Genomic DNA, 15,861 nt, shown 5'->3' on the forward strand with positions numbered 1-15,861 from the left:
AAGGTGGTAAATCTATAGCAAAAACTGTCAGAATAAATAAACAAAATGGGGCTGGCTGTCAACTATCTGTATCCAAGACTGTAACTGAACCCTTTCCAACTCCAATCCTAACAAAATCTGCAATTATAATAGAAAAACACACTGTAGAATAAATTCCTGGGTGAGTTTTTCGCTCCTTCATATTTAACCCTTGAAAAAGCAATTTAGTTTTTGTTGAAAACATAATCGCAGGAAGGATTATCTTGCAATGTAATTTTATGAGTGAACAGAACATTAATAAAAAGAAAGAGAGTCATGAGTGAATGGTGGCCGTTTGTTGTGCAGGACTGTCACACTACAGACCCGAATTGTGCCTAAAGTCACTATAGCACAATCGTTCTCTAACCGAAACTAAGTGCTGTAAATGCCTAAACACGACCATAATAAAGTTTAATAATACTGTAGTCACACAAACGGGATGTTGTACTGCAAGACTGGATATTTTGTGGAAAAATTACAATGCCTGGTAGCATATTATTAGTTTGTACAGTATAAAAGTATTTATGACTTTCCATTTGCATTAACTGTCAACATATCGTAAACTTAATCCAGTTGTAATTACATTGCCCACGGAAACGTATTTGCAGTTACAGAATATTTGTATAGAAACAGCGATAAGCGATAGGTCTGGGATACTTGGTGACTGTATTGCAGCCTGATTATTTACATTGAATCTGTTTTAATGAGGGAACAGTGCATTAAATTGTTTCTTTCAGCTCCTCAGTTACTACCATTCACTGCAACATATGCATTAGATAGATAATTGTCATTAAGGCCTCCTTTATGTTCTCTGTTCTGGATGAAATATCTGTGCTTTACTTTCAAACACATATCCTTTGCTTAAATGATGACATTCAGCTTCAGAACCTTTTTCACATGTCACTCATCCTTGGGAGGAGACAGGGCTGGCAGCCTCAAGTCGGCCATCCAGGGACAATGCAGCAGGCGAACAGGCACCTCCACCACAGTAGTGGCATGGCAGGTTCAGCTGAAGGAGAGGTGCTGACATCCATACTAATGAGACCCTCACATTGCAGTGACCAAGCTTTTGCAGGAGGCAGAAACAGGCAGGCAGAAACAATCTCACAGTTACAAGAGAGCATATTGCCTCATGGAAGCTCCCCCCACACCCCATCCTACCATTCAGGGCAAAAGTTATTTGCTCTGTTCTCTTTCCATCTCAATCCTTTCAGCCTTTGAAACATTTGGACAACTCTATTGCACGCTAAGCATTGAACACAACACAGCCCCCACAAAGACCACACGTAGATCTTGTTACCAGAGGAACATGCCATATAAATATGCTTCAACCTGGGCACAGACATTCATTTTAAGGATTCAAATGACAAATTATTAATATCTTCTAATTGTAGAAAACTAAGTGCATATACACCAAAAAATGCCAGTACATAAACAATCTAAAGTCTAGTTTCCTTTATCTAGTGTCAGAAATACTACAACTTTATGAATGAAGTGCATCTAGATCTTTTTAACTGGTGTTTTAGAACATGATGGGCTTATTATATGGCATTTTATTGTTTGATATGTTGACTAAGGTTTGGATTTTAGCCAGTTTGCTCTAATTTCTGTGTAATATCAAGGACTGTTTCAACCTTTACCGCCGGAGACAGAAGTCCCTGTCTTCTTTTTTGACTAAGAGGATTGTTTTTTTGAGAGCCTCCCTACATAGAAAAGCAGGCATCTGTTGAAACTACACCCTTTTGACACCAAAATGGAGGATGTCATCTCTTACAAAGGCACCAAACTGGCTGCTGGTGTTTCATCCTAAACAGTCAAAAATGTGGAATTAAACTGTGCCATGAAAATAGTTTGGTTGGGGTTAGGCACATAAGCATTAGGTGCAGGCCAAAAATACAGATAGTTAAAGTCGTGGATTGCCTTAAACATGACTTCTTTCTTAATTTCACATCAAGTGTCACATGACGTGTCACACGAGCAGTTTCAACAACGGCAATAGCAGTAACCTCACACTGGATTCAAACTCCCGTCTCCTGTCAGTAACTCCTGTTTTTATTGGTGCATCCAAACATCCTAACCTCTATGTTTGAGATACAATTGTTTGGATTTTATTTTAGTGATATTAAGTGATCCACTAAAACTGCACCCAGTCCAAACAGGGTTGAACTGAAAGTAGTTTTGCTGCTTTGTAAATGTAACAGTGAAACATGATGGTACTTATTGTGAGTATATGGTTCCGTCTAACATACAAGATAAAATAGAGTAGAGGGGGATTAGATAGAGAGACAAAGAGGTACAAGTATTAACCTTTGGGAGTCCTTACAATTCTCAGGTGGAGATTCATAACCGCCCCCAACAGATTAATAAAGAGTGTGATTGCTTTCTGATGACAGACAGATGCTCTCAATGCAGGTGGCAAATCTGAGACTAGTCATTCATCATTAATCAGCTCCCAGTGCTTGACTGCATGTTCCTGTAAAGATACTGAACTGAGGCTCTCAAGATGAAGCCTAACACAGGTCCTTTATTCAGTAGATGCAGTCATGCTTCCAGACACAATACCTTTGGGAAAGTGTGGAACTGTATTACATCTCTAAGTCATCTAGGATTTGCCCTCCAGCCTCCTGTGAGGCTCAGGAGCTGCCCCATCACCTGCCAGTCTTCGGGAACAGCTGCTTCCCTCTTGCTGTGAATTATGCAACAGCAGTGTTTACAATGTAGCTGCACTGCCTGTAGAAACACAAACAAGGACGTATAACCTCAGTAGGGTAAGGAGAGAGACTGGTCGAGAGTCTGTTCCTGCTGTCTTACAGTTAGCATGATAGGATTTTACAACAGACAGCTCAGGGTGACCCGCTAATCGACTGGCATTCCATGCAGAAGGATGACAATGAGACCGGAGGTCAAGTCATGTCGAAGAAATCTAAGCGCCACAGACAGCCTGCTGCGGCAACTGTGAGGCTTAGGTACACACAAACACAAGACAGCACAGGAACTGCAGAAGTCATTTTCTTTGCTTGTGCTGCTAATCCTACTGCAGTGACAGAGCAACAAGAGTTTCTGTATTACATCACAAATTCTGTCTAAATCCAGAGTCAAAATACAGCACTGCTGCCCATTAGCCCACGGTAACGAACGAGGACAATTAAATGAGTAATGTGGTCAGTCATTTGACCTTATTTTGTTGGCCCCTAGTTTTATCTGCTAAATGTATTAACACATGAAAAGATGGTCATCACATTATGAATGGTTAATCTGATGAGATCTGATGTAACTCTGTGTTATCAAATGTGACTTCATGTAAATGAGTGCTGCTTTAATAAAACCACCTCAAGCTCAATAAAAATTAAGGCAGATGTCAGATGTTCTACTAAGTTTGTTAAAGTCATGAGTGTGAACATGTGACCATGTTGTCATGTGAACATCTTGCAAGACTAAAAAGAACATCACTACACACTGTATAAACTTAATTTGAGGGGATTTACACCTGAGAGATTAACTAAGAATAAAATACTGCATTTAGGCAAATTGAAACAGTCTCATGGTGACAGAGTGTTCAGATGAGAAAATACTCTTTCTGTACATACAGGTATCAGATGCAGTGAATCAGAAAAGTTATAATGGGATATATTGTATATATGGCTAATGCATTAACAATGCCCAAGATGATAAACCGGTTGCACTAGAGAATAAAGAAAAAAATTAGTAGCACACCTTGTGTCATGTGGTAAACTATTCTATTTAGCTTCAAGGTTAAAGTGAGGGTGAGTGATCATGAGTGTTTGTGTTCAGCAGTCCTGGGGGACGTGTTGCCTCTATCTGTGAAACGGGAGACAGGCTTCAAATTGCCTCACCACTGAGGATGACACAGTACACTATCACTCCTTCCAGCTACAGTCAAAGTTTACGTGTGTGTATGTGTGGGATGAGGGGATGAGGGTGTGTAATGTCACTAGGTTGAATGTTGTTCTTGACTCTTTGTAACCCTGACAGTCAAGGGGCTGTGTGGGTGAGCTTTAGAGTCTCTCCTGACCAAACATGGTTACTAGTTACTAAAGTGGTAAACAAGGCACAGGGTCAGCAAAACACGTAGAAGCACGCTATAAGAACCAAATGCCATCAAACCGTCAAACTTGACACGTATTGTCTATTAACAGTCCTACAGTACACGATACAAGTTTGACTGGGGAGTCATGAGCCATAATGTGGCTCATTGTCTCAGAAACTGCATTAGTGTTGTACCACTACAATCCACCTCCAGGTGAGACCAGGTGTGTCACAAGTTGTATTATTGGTGGTTTTCCTCTTTATTCTTTATTATCACTATTCAAAGTTATAATAACCCTGCAGTCTTCTAACTTTTCTGGCATCTTAAGCTACGGCTGTGGCTTGGCATTATTATGCAAGATCTTGACATTGTGCACAGGCAGGATTAAGTTGAAGTGAAGCCATAGTGTGATTTCCCTGTCTCCAACTCAAGCTTACTTTAATCTGCAGTTCACAAAGGGCTGCAATATTTCTTCCCACAATCCTTCACTCAAATGCAGATGTGCGTGCATGTATGTGTGTCTGTGTGTCAGTGAAAGTGCATATCGACTCGTTGCAGGTTGAATCATTACGATAGTAGTTGTTGTGGACAGCAAATGCTATGAAGTGAGGTAATGTTTTCTGTCAGTTGTCGAGCTCGGCCCTTACTGCACACTCACGGCAGGCATATTGTGCGTGTGTGTTCAGAGCTTCTGTGTCTGAGTAGTTTTTGATAAATCATTTAATGGCCCTAGAATACAGACTGTTGGGTTACTGCTGTTGGAGAAGGAGAATATTCACATTCTTAAGGCTGGTGTCCCCCATGAGAAGTAGATTCTTTAAAATTAAAGGTCTGATAAGAGGAACCATTTTTCAGCTCACAGAAATCTATTTTTTATACACCATGACAATCTCTCCTCGTTTATGTGGGTTGAAACAGCTCATCATAAAGGTGTGAGGAAGTCTCACAGTCCAGATGTCATCTTTTAAATGCCATATGTCCAGTTCAGCCAAAGACTGAAACCTCAAGTTTAACATTCACTATTACTATAATACATAGTTTCTGCTCCGAGCATTTATCATTTATCCATCAAAAATAAATATGTTTTATACAGCTTACAATCCATAGGAACCTAGATCACCTACGAAAGCAGGAGGGATCCAGAAACACTATGCAGCATTAAACAAACTATAATTTTATCTCATTGATAACAACCATGCTGTTAGATCTGTACAATGAACAGTGGAATACATACTGCTCCTGCTTCATCTTGAAAGTGCTCAACTGTCAAAGCATAGATTGCCCAAAAATGAGTCTTTTTGTCAGCAGACAAAAAGACTGCTGTTTTTTGCAAATAATTCAATTTAATTCAACTCTTTAGCGGCTAATCAACTCCTTTTGCTGATTCCTGCTGCTGGCTAGACAAGCGCTTTGTAAGTATTTCTGTTGTCCAGGTTTATGTGGTTGCACTGTAAACCGCTCTTCAGTTGTTTTTCTGACAAAGTAGCTCAAGAAGTGTTTGCTGTACCACATGTGCTGTTAAAACAGTACACGCAAGTGTTGGCAAATCAGTGGGGATAGTTGGGACGGCTGTGTTGGATGTAAGGAACACGTTGGCACAAAACAGTCCATTAGATATTAGTTATCTTTTCTGATACTGATTTTCTGATATTATTTTAAAGCTAAAATTATATAATCCATGTACTATGTATTTTTAGCAAACAGGCTTGACTCTATTGGAAAAATGCAATCACAGGCGCATATACATATTCGTCAGATATGGCAATATCTTTGTTGGTATTAGGGTCCCTGGCACTAGCATCTGCCCATACGGGGCTTAGGTCCGAGGCTATGACACAGGCCCACCTAGAGTCAAGTCTTGGTGTGAGTGAATGTAATCAGTAGCGTGAGCCAGAAGGCAGACATTCCATGGTGTTAATCTTCAGAGGGCTCAGAACTGCTCTCCAACTCACTATGAAAAGCATGCTGCCTGACACTGCATGCTGACTCCCTGGCAGTGAAGCAACACAAGAAAATATCCGTGAAGTTAACCATTCACCATTGATGACTTACCTCCTGACAGGTCAGAGGACCCCTGGTAGTTCAGGTAAGAGATACAAACTAACCACAAAGACAATGAAATGGCACGTGACAGCTTTAAATAGAAAGAAAAATAATCAAAAAGACACAAAAATATGACCCAAAACATTTGCAAAGTGATCACAACTATCCCTAAGAGACAAAAGAAAAACAAACCAAAAAAACAACCAAAACAACAATGTGATGGTCTCATTTCCAGTTGTCTTTTGTCTCCTTCAGTGGAGGGATCCAGTGGAGGGATTTTTTTCAGTTTGTCTCATTAACCATTTGTGCCAATCACAATTTAGATAAATAAAATATGTGCAAGTAATGATGGAAGAATCCATGTAACTAGTTGCTGGAAGTTTGAGCTTTTCAGCACAACCTTACAACAGCATTATAACAGTTTCCATTTTCTCATTTAATCATGTCTCCATGTTTGTGTTTGTTTACCAGAACATACCCACATGCCTGGTCAGCAACACATTACTGCAAATATCAGAACATTTCTCTGTCATCCTGCTGTTCACTGGAACATGATTGTGAATTTGATTTGGTGTAGCCAGAGGGAAGCAGGTTTCCAAAAGGCAAAATTTGTTTTCAGCAACAGCTTTCCTATGTTTACACGGAAGTAATTAAAAAGCCAAGTTGTGATTCAAAAGGAACGGATATTACAGTAAAACCCTGTGAGTTCTGTCCCTGTCCGAAAAGTGTCTTTATATAAACACAACCACCCACAGACACAATCACCAAGAACTGCCCCAGAAATTCAAGTCAATATTATAGAAACTCTCTTTGTAGTCGCAAAACAAAATACCCCCGGGCTTTGGATATCACCCTGCATTACTTCCACAGCATCCCCAGTGCTCTTCTATAGTCCTGCTTCTTGCACACAGGCCTATTAATGCCTATTAACATGCCTATTAATTATGGTAAGCAGTTTTTTTCTATGAATCTCTTTTAATTATTTTCCATCTCCCTAAGTTGTTGCATTAGCAGTTGCATTTGATTGCAAACTACATGCTTCATCAAATGTGTGTTCATATTTTCCCACCAATTTAACTCAAATAAACTGTAGCCCTGTAGAATGTAATGCATGGACTGCCATAAAAACATTAACAAATAGCCGGGATGGGATCTTCCCTGCTTTGGACACATGAGACATAATTACTGATCTTCTGAATTGCTAAAACATGAAACCCCATTCTCGTGATAAAACTGCCAAATTAGAGAATAAGACAGCTGTGTGAGGCCCTGTGGCCCATACCCAGGTCAGTGGCATAACACTAAGACAAAATGAATGATTGACAATGTATTCATAAATTAATTGCAGTTCATAAATGTATTTAATTTTGATGGGACCTAGATTACAAAAAAATAAGTTTTGTGTATCATTTGACAACACTGTTTGATTTTGAGCAAAGATAAAAATAGCTTTGAGTCGATTACCTGGTTTTGTTAGACATGTCAAAGGTTTGGTGAAGAACGACTGAAGATTGTAAGTAATTGGGTTTATCAATTCAGGAAAATGTATTCATCAGGTGCACAGACATATTAGTAATGTGCTTATTAATTGTCCCTTGTGAGAAAAATTCAGGTAAACCTGCACATTTGTATCAGACAATCCATTTAGAAACCCATCCCATGGAGGGACTCATTGGAAAATGACACAGCGGGAAATTTAACAAGATCCTTCTCAGGTGCATACTTTAAAATTGTGCTTTAATAGAAGAAGTGGAAAATATGAGACATAACAAGTTAGACTGGACAAACTCTGAGAGAAGACTGAGATGCAAGGAAGTAAGAGAGTTCTTTGGTAGTGTGCAGTTGACTGACTATCATTTGGTATGCTCTGTCCTTTGCTTAGTTTTTTAGCTGTATTTTAAAACTGGTAAACAGGAAAGGAGGGAAGAGAGGATAAAAGATGAAATGAGAAGTGAGGATGAGAGAGGAGAGGATAAGCAGGAGTGACACAAGAGGAGAGGAAATAGGAGACAGGAGAGAAGAATGAGGGGCCAATAAGAGGAGAGATGTGTATAGGGGAAAAAGAAGGGACCAAAGACAACAATGAAAAGAGAAGAGGAAAAAGTGTTGAGAGGAGAGGAAACAAAAAAATGAGAGAAAAGGCAAACAATAAGAAGCAAAAGGACAAGATGCTGAAAGAGAGATGAGGCAGGGAAAAAGGAGAAGAGATAAGGGAAAGAAGAGAAGACAAAATCAGAGGAGGAGGCAAAGTGAGATTAAAAGTATGAGATGAGATAGGGTGAAAGGAGTGTGGAGGGGATAAAACAAAAATGCAGAGAAAACAAAAAGAGAAGAAAAGAGGAACTGAAAGGAGACAAAGGGAATTTTATGGAAATAAAAGAGGAACTAAAAAGGAGTGAGGAGAAGAAAGAACTGGATATGAGAGGAGAGGAAAGGGTATGGGAGATGGTAGAAGAGGAACTAAGGAGAGGAGAGGAATGCAGTGAAGACAAGGGAAGAACAGATGCAGCTGCATGAGAAGAGGAGAAGAAAGGAGAGGAGAGGAGCTTTTTGAGCGCCGTGACCTGCTGACAGGAAAGGTCACTGACTCAGCAGCACAGAACAGCATCTGTGAAGGCCGACTTTAATCACCTCAAACCACTTCATCAGTTCCTGCATGAGATGGGCCGAGAGCGGCATTACCGAGGTCATAAAATCCCTCTCTGTTAAAGACATATAGAATGAGATGAGATGAGAAATCGCGCCATTTTTGCTCTCCGTTTAAGTCCTCTTCATCCACAATTTCGAGAGGGCCATGAGGAGGCAGTAGCTGAACAGATGGAGCACTAAGACACTTCACCGATGGTAAGAAGGAAGTGTACACATGGCTGACTTCAGAGCGCCATTCTTCTGCCTGAACTGAACTTACACTGGTGGCTTGTTGCTATGGTAAATATAGAGAAACAACAGCTTCAAATGAAATTTCTACTGTATGTGAACTAGTTTATGGAAGTCATATTTACTCAAGCAAGCAATACAATACAATCATTATTTTCTTCTTCTCTTTCTAATTGTACAAGTATCCCAGGTCACATTTATCAAATTTGTCATAAATCTCTTGTTTCATTTGAGACCGTTCCCCCATAAAAACAGCCTCATGGGCCTATAGCCTTATTTTATTGCTGACACTGTGCAGCCATGTGAGACAGTTTATTTCCAGCGTGGGTTTATGTTCGAGAAACAGGAGGAAGTCAGGTTACCTTGTTATAGCTGTTATACAGTTCGATATCTCATTGTATTTTAAGATATTTGTTTTCCAACGAACAGTGAATGTTGACTCCTTCCACGATACTGCCTCAGCGCTGAACATTAACTTTCCTAAACATTACCAAGTCATATTTATGCATCACTAACCTTTCTACACTGTAGCATTGCTGATTTATTTAGTGGTGTTTCCTGCCACCACGAGGTCACTAATTAAGTGGAGACTCCTACAGGTCACAGGTACAGAGGTACAGACAAAGAAAGAGTGTTTGAAAATCTAAGAAGTGTTTTAGTTTTTTATATGTGCATCATTTATCTTTACACACTACTGGCAAGACCTTAATCAATAATCCATAATTTTGCATTACATTTGTGTGAGTTATATATTTTTGTTTTGATTAATGTGGACATCATGTTTAAACTCCAAATTTTATATATAAAGGCAATAAGATTTCCGGACAAGGATGTGTTTTTCCCTCTGGGGAGAAAAGCATGAATCATAAGTCAGTTCTGTATATACTGCAGCAGACATAATAACAGAGGAGAATCAGTAATCTATACCAACTCTGCAATACCACTATATCATTTAATATAATGCAGTGTGGCCAGTGACATGAAAGGCTGGTGAATATGCTATATTGTGATTACAGCATTATGTCTGTCACCAACTTCCCACCACATATAGCTGATATAGTATAAAGTGACAGGAAAGGCAGCAAGTTAATTACAGGTTAAAACAGGGAAAGAAAATGAGAATAGTTCGATAGAAGACTGAGAAGACAAGAGCTGGGCTTTAGATACTGTTGTCCTTTTTCATTGAAATGCCAATTAGGCCGCTACCTTGTGACATTTTTGCACTTTCTCTTCTCATGATACAAGCTGAGGTGCCCCAGCATGGGCAGTCATTTTTCAGGGAGCCTTATGGTGCCAAACCACTAACACAGTAGGTCAGACACACTAGATTCTGATACCTGCTTTCTTTGCCTCCATTTCTCAGAAGATGGAAAACTTTTCTTATAGTAGTTGTTGCTCTTGGCAGTGAAGTGAGGGAGCTGCAGATGTGAAAGCACCAATACAACAGCGTAAAACCTGACAGAAAGTAAATGTCCTGCACTCAAAATACCTACTTAAAGTAATCAATCAATCACTAATATGAAAGCGATGTGACAACAGTGGTTGCTTGTAGAGAAGAATATGTATTAAGCTAAACCTTTAACTTCCTTTTTCTGGTTTATACTGTTTTTGCTGGGGTTTTTTTTTTTAAAGCAAGATCCAGTTTATAGTTTAGGTGTCTGGTAAAAGCCTGCTTTATAGTAGCTACTTAGCAAAGTGAACAACTAGTGCAGTGCTGAAGAGGAAGAGAGGCCAAAAACATTACATTCACCTGATGAACAGAAACATCATCTCACATGGATGATATTGCTGCTCCGATTCCAATTGATGTGTTAATAAACAAATGTTTTCCATACAAACTTAAAGATTATGTCCCAGTGACATGCTAACAAGTTTTCTCCGTAGCCCCTAAGTGGCCATCACAATCTAGAACCTTTCAGTCAGGCACTGAATTTCAGACATTATCCAGCCTTTTTCTGGAGGGGGTGTATGTGTGAACACAAACACCCAAGTCTGTTGCCCCTGACATTACTCAGATTTTACCCAGCCAGCTCAATATAGTGCAAAGTCCGGATTATCTCCAACCGATCTCGTTTGTGAATAGAGGAGGTAATATTCCGGAGAATTCACCATGAGTGATTTGGCGTGTTGATGACGTCCATTTTCTGCGACTGTCACGAAACAGGGGAAATACAAACACCCAAAGGTGAAGAACTCATTTATTCAACCCAACAACAATGTCGAACTATAAGGACAGCGAAATTCATGACCTTCTGTCGGTAAGAGAAGACCTGCAAATCGTCAAACGAATTCAGGGAAAAGCACGAGATTCTGTGGTATACGACCAGGTTACAAAGCAAAACACTGTCCCACTGTTTTGCGTCAGGTTCTGCCCCCTGCTCTAGGCGCCCATGCACCACCCAGTGCCTATTTAAACGGAGTATTTCTTCACAAGTGAGAACACATCTCACACGGACTATCTCCCGATGTTGGCTGCACATCAGGTCTAGACAATGTCAGGACCTGATCCTCCTGACATTCCCTACAGTTCATGTCTGAAACAGGCTTCAGGTTGAAATCAAGTATGAAAAGGTAAAAATATTGCAGGATAAACATGGTGCAGTGTAAAAGTACACTTGTTGAGATGCAGCCAATTTTATATTTCAGTATATTTTAATAGTTGAATCATCATCAAGAAATGCTAAAAATTAAAGTAAGCAGTCAAGTACAAGAAACAAGAAAACACAAAGCTCTATTCCTCCACTGCTGCATGCAGAGGCTGTACATGACATTAACTTCATATTTTCTGTGTATACAATGACTGTGTAATATTGGCTCCGTTGTTGCAGGATTCGACAGTGTCCTGGTGTGAAAAGACTTTTAATACTCTGTGCCCTTTGACGTCATACTGATTTGTGATACTGTACAGTATCTTTTCTAATCACTCTCTGCAGTAGCCCTGACTAAGCCAGTTTTAAAAACACCCACCGATCTGGATCAGAGCCAGCTGGGTTTCCTTCAAACTCTCTGGTACAGTATCATCATAGTTGTTGACTCCCTGGCAGCAGATATGGCACTGACACCTTAGTGAGAGCCCACAGTCCACCACCAACACAGCTGTTTAACACCGGATGCCCAGAGCTGCTCCTGCACTCTGTTTGTGCTGCTCATTACTCAGGTTGTGTGCATTTATTCTCCTGCTGTTTATTATAAGAGCAAACAATTCCACACATATTTAAAAATGTGAATGCACTCAGGAATTGGACTGTTTGCCATTCAGCCTATAATGTAATGTGCCCAAGCACTCAATGCATCTGTGCTGGCAGGAGAGACTCGTACACTGCTGTTCTGATCCTTCAATGTTCCATCCACAGATTTGTCGTCCCATTGAGCTGCTGATGAATTATTAAGCAGCCTTCCACTAACAAAATGGGTTTTTAATTGAAGGGATTTCTGTTTGACAACAGCAAATGAGACACAGGCCTCAATACAAACTGATCGATAGACCAACCTCCATTGGACACAGCTTCATCTTCTGCATTGAAGTGCACTGCCTTATATCTAAACAGAGACCTTCCTGTTCTATCCAAAGGACGGCAGGCCCAAGAAATATGTTTGTAAGATAGTATTACATACCAAAAAAACTGAAACTTTTCTAATTATTCTTGCAGAGAGAAAGAAAACTTCAAAGAGAAGATAGGAGGAGCATGAGCTGTAGTTTTGCTGAGATTTAAAGTCATCAAAAGCCACTAGTAAATGGTAATTTAGTGATTAATTCAAAAGCTGCACCAAGTTAAAAGCTAACAGAGATTTGCGTAATTGTTCTCAAAAGAGGCATTTTCCCTTTCAACGTTCCATATTCAGCTTCTGTTTTCCCTTACAGAAAACAAACAAAAAAAAGAAAGCAAGTAAGATGAGGTGTGATAACTTTGTCAAAGACTGATCATGTAATCAAAAGAAGAGTCTTTAAATGCTTCAGGTTTAAAGACGTAAAGCCTACTTGCCACAGCAAACTGACTTCAGCTTCAGCAGTCTGGAGCCAGCTGTGGTCCAGGCATCCTGAGGTGAACCACAGTGAAATTCATGACACTAAACAGACTGTTGGCACATATCGGCATCTTGCAGTCACACTCATGACTCGACAGGTGAAAAGGCACCTATTCAAATCAGGCAAATGGTCAATGTCAACTCAAGAGGGGGATGGACGATGCAACAATGCAGCCGGGCGGACTCGTTTTTTGGGGGGGTACCGAAACCCTCAACCCCCGCTGTAAATCTCGAACGTGTCAACGAGCTTACCTTTCTCATTTTATTGTGAGCAGCTGCAGATGGGTGTCGGTCACACAGGAATAGTTTTCCAGTTCTTACATGTCGGCCGTGATATCACTGTCACCCGACTGTGTATCTGTCGGCAAGGTAAACAAGACGGTCCTACACCATTGCTTGAGATAAAATTGCCTTTTTTGTTTATCCCTCAGACGTGTGGCAGAATTTGGCCGCGGTCATTGCTGTCGGTCCTCCCCACAGTAAAGCGTGTCTTCTGATGGCAGCTCACCGGTTAACAGAGGGATCCATCACGGCATGGAAAACGCAGTTTGTAGGCTGCCGGTGATGCTGCTGCAGCAGCGTTTGGTCCGTCGAGACGCGGGATGAGAGAGGTGGGGGTGGGGGCATCCGAGGGCCTACGATAAACCACTCAGCTCCGAAAATGAACTCATCGGACCCGAAATCACGGTCTCATGAGCAAACGGTGGTTGATGAATCACTATGCGCACAGAGGCAGCGTGAGTGTGTGTGTGTATTATCTTTACGCGTGTTTCTGAGGAGTGATGATCTTTGATGAATCAAGGAGAGCGAGAGGAGACTTTAAAATTGAATCCAAAAATACATTTTTTTTAAATATTTTGTTGCTCACTATGGATTTAGACGATAAAATCACACAACTGCCTAAGACCAAAATAAATAAATAAATAAAAACATGAAACAGCCTATATAGGCTACAAATACCTAAATAATTCAAGCCAATTCCTTAAATACACATTACTGAAACTAACTGAAAAGTGACTAGAACTTTACTTATTGTGCCATTTTAAAATTACTAATTGACCCAAAAGATATTTTGTTTAGTATTTTTCATCCACATACTTGAATATGAATCAGAAAGAAAAAAATCCTACAGGACTCCAGCCTGGATTTTACAAATCGCCCTCTGACGTCAGTACGCCAAAATTTAGTGCCGAGACCAAAGAATAATTCTATTTTCCATTTTCTCATTTTAATTGACTAGGACCTTAGCTTAGAAGCACCAGTTTGCACGCTTGTAGTGCTGTTAAACCTATTTCAATTATTTTGTCCATTAATATCATTAATATCAATGAGAGCCGGCCAAGTACCAAAAACACCTCTTTGGAAAGTGCAGCAGAATTAAACTTGCAACTCAACTTAACTCAAGCATGTCAGTAAGCTATAATACATGAACTTTTTACATCAATAATTATAGTAGAATTTATTGTACAACCTTGTATAAGCCTTGTATTAGTCTTTAAAACTTTATTCATTTTTTTACATTTTTAATTATCTTCTGTAAATTTTCTTTCCCCAAGCTTATTTCACATCACTCTCTTTAAATTCTAGTTTTTAAATGCTGAACACTGTATTGTTTTGTTGTTAGGGCTCGGGTCCGGCACCACGGTGGCACTTGGTAACTGGGTGGGGATACACCCAGTGGGGTGGGATTCACAGCCTCTTGTATCATAACCCAATCCTCTACCACGGAGTCACCAGGACCCCCAAAATTTCAGAAACGCAACTAAACTTTCTAAAACTTTGGAACCTCACTGTCCTTGATGGTGTCCATGGCTCTGTCTCAAATGGTGAATGTTTACTGGCTGTTCACTGTTTGAGGAGCATGGACTGTAGTAGTACATTTATATACAATAAAGTCCTGCAGCTGTTCACTGTAGAACAGTTACAGTAGTGTTTTATATATGATCTCACCACTACAATCTGTCTGTGTTTTTAGTCATAGTAATAACTTACATACAATCTGTAAACACTATTTTGGGCTTTAGTTTATGAAGCCATTGTTACTCATGAATATTCGTCAGAGTGAATAATCGCCACACAGATGTTTGGACACACACACTATGGGCACACATACACAAACACACAACACACAATGGTCTATGCCACCAGCAAATGCATGAACATGACTAATCTCCAGTTTGAAATCAAACTGACAATAAAAGACAACCTGTCCTCTCCAGAGTAATGCCCAGTAGCACAGGCATTAAGGATGGCTGATTGGATAAGACCATGACTAATAGTGCTGTCCCTGATCCAAGGGTGGATATCCAAAGGGGCACTGAGGCAGCCAATGGTTGTGTTGTATAAGCTGGATAGTTTTTTTTGTTTGCCCTTTTCTATAGGACTGAGCCAAACTGTCTGATAGTAATTGTCAGAGTGGTGTTGAACATCACAGACTGTCCAGCTGAACTTTAACTTTACCCTCATGCAGAGATTTCACTTGTCTTCTTTTATGCTAGCAGCCTTTAAGTCCAGATGATAGAGCTGTCATTAAATGTCCATTTTGTTTATTACCACAAAGCTTGGATGTGACACTGGTATCTACACCTTCACCTTGGCTGTGGATCAGTAGGCTGCATGTTTGTGACTTTGTGCTGAAAAATCAATGTCATGAGGATGTGTGATGAGTGATGAAATACTGAACCTCTTCTTTCCCTCTCTCCCATTGTCTGTGCAATTACACATACATAAACAAACCCTTCTCATTCATATCTGTGGGTAGATTTGTTTTGCAGTAGGAGAAAGACATTCATAGTACAAGACATTTGAGGCACCAGACAAATACTGGGAGCCATTAAAAACAGAAACAT

At 40.0% G+C, this 15,861-nt stretch overlaps 1 protein-coding gene across 8 annotated transcripts in view; it reads right to left on the reverse strand.

Annotated features, from left to right (window-relative positions):
* dlgap4a (discs, large (Drosophila) homolog-associated protein 4a) overlaps positions 1-13,728 on the reverse strand; it is a 72,488-nt gene extending 58,760 nt beyond the window's left edge. For 4 of the 8 annotated variants that reach the window (XM_067527371.1, XM_067527369.1, XM_067527370.1 and 1 more), the window contains exon 1: positions 13,265-13,727. The gene's annotated coding sequence lies outside the window, so the exon portion shown is untranslated. Of the gene's footprint in view, positions 1-13,264 lie in introns of all 8 variants that reach the window. The other 4 variants (XM_067527366.1, XM_067527367.1, XM_067527372.1 and 1 more) reach the window with 3 other exon arrangements.
* Positions 13,729-15,861: the final 2,133 nt, after the last annotated feature.

This window comes from Channa argus, chromosome 13 (assembly GCF_033026475.1).
Source record: "Channa argus isolate prfri chromosome 13, Channa argus male v1.0, whole genome shotgun sequence".
In the NCBI taxonomy this organism is placed as follows: domain Eukaryota; kingdom Metazoa; phylum Chordata; class Actinopteri; order Anabantiformes; family Channidae; genus Channa; species Channa argus.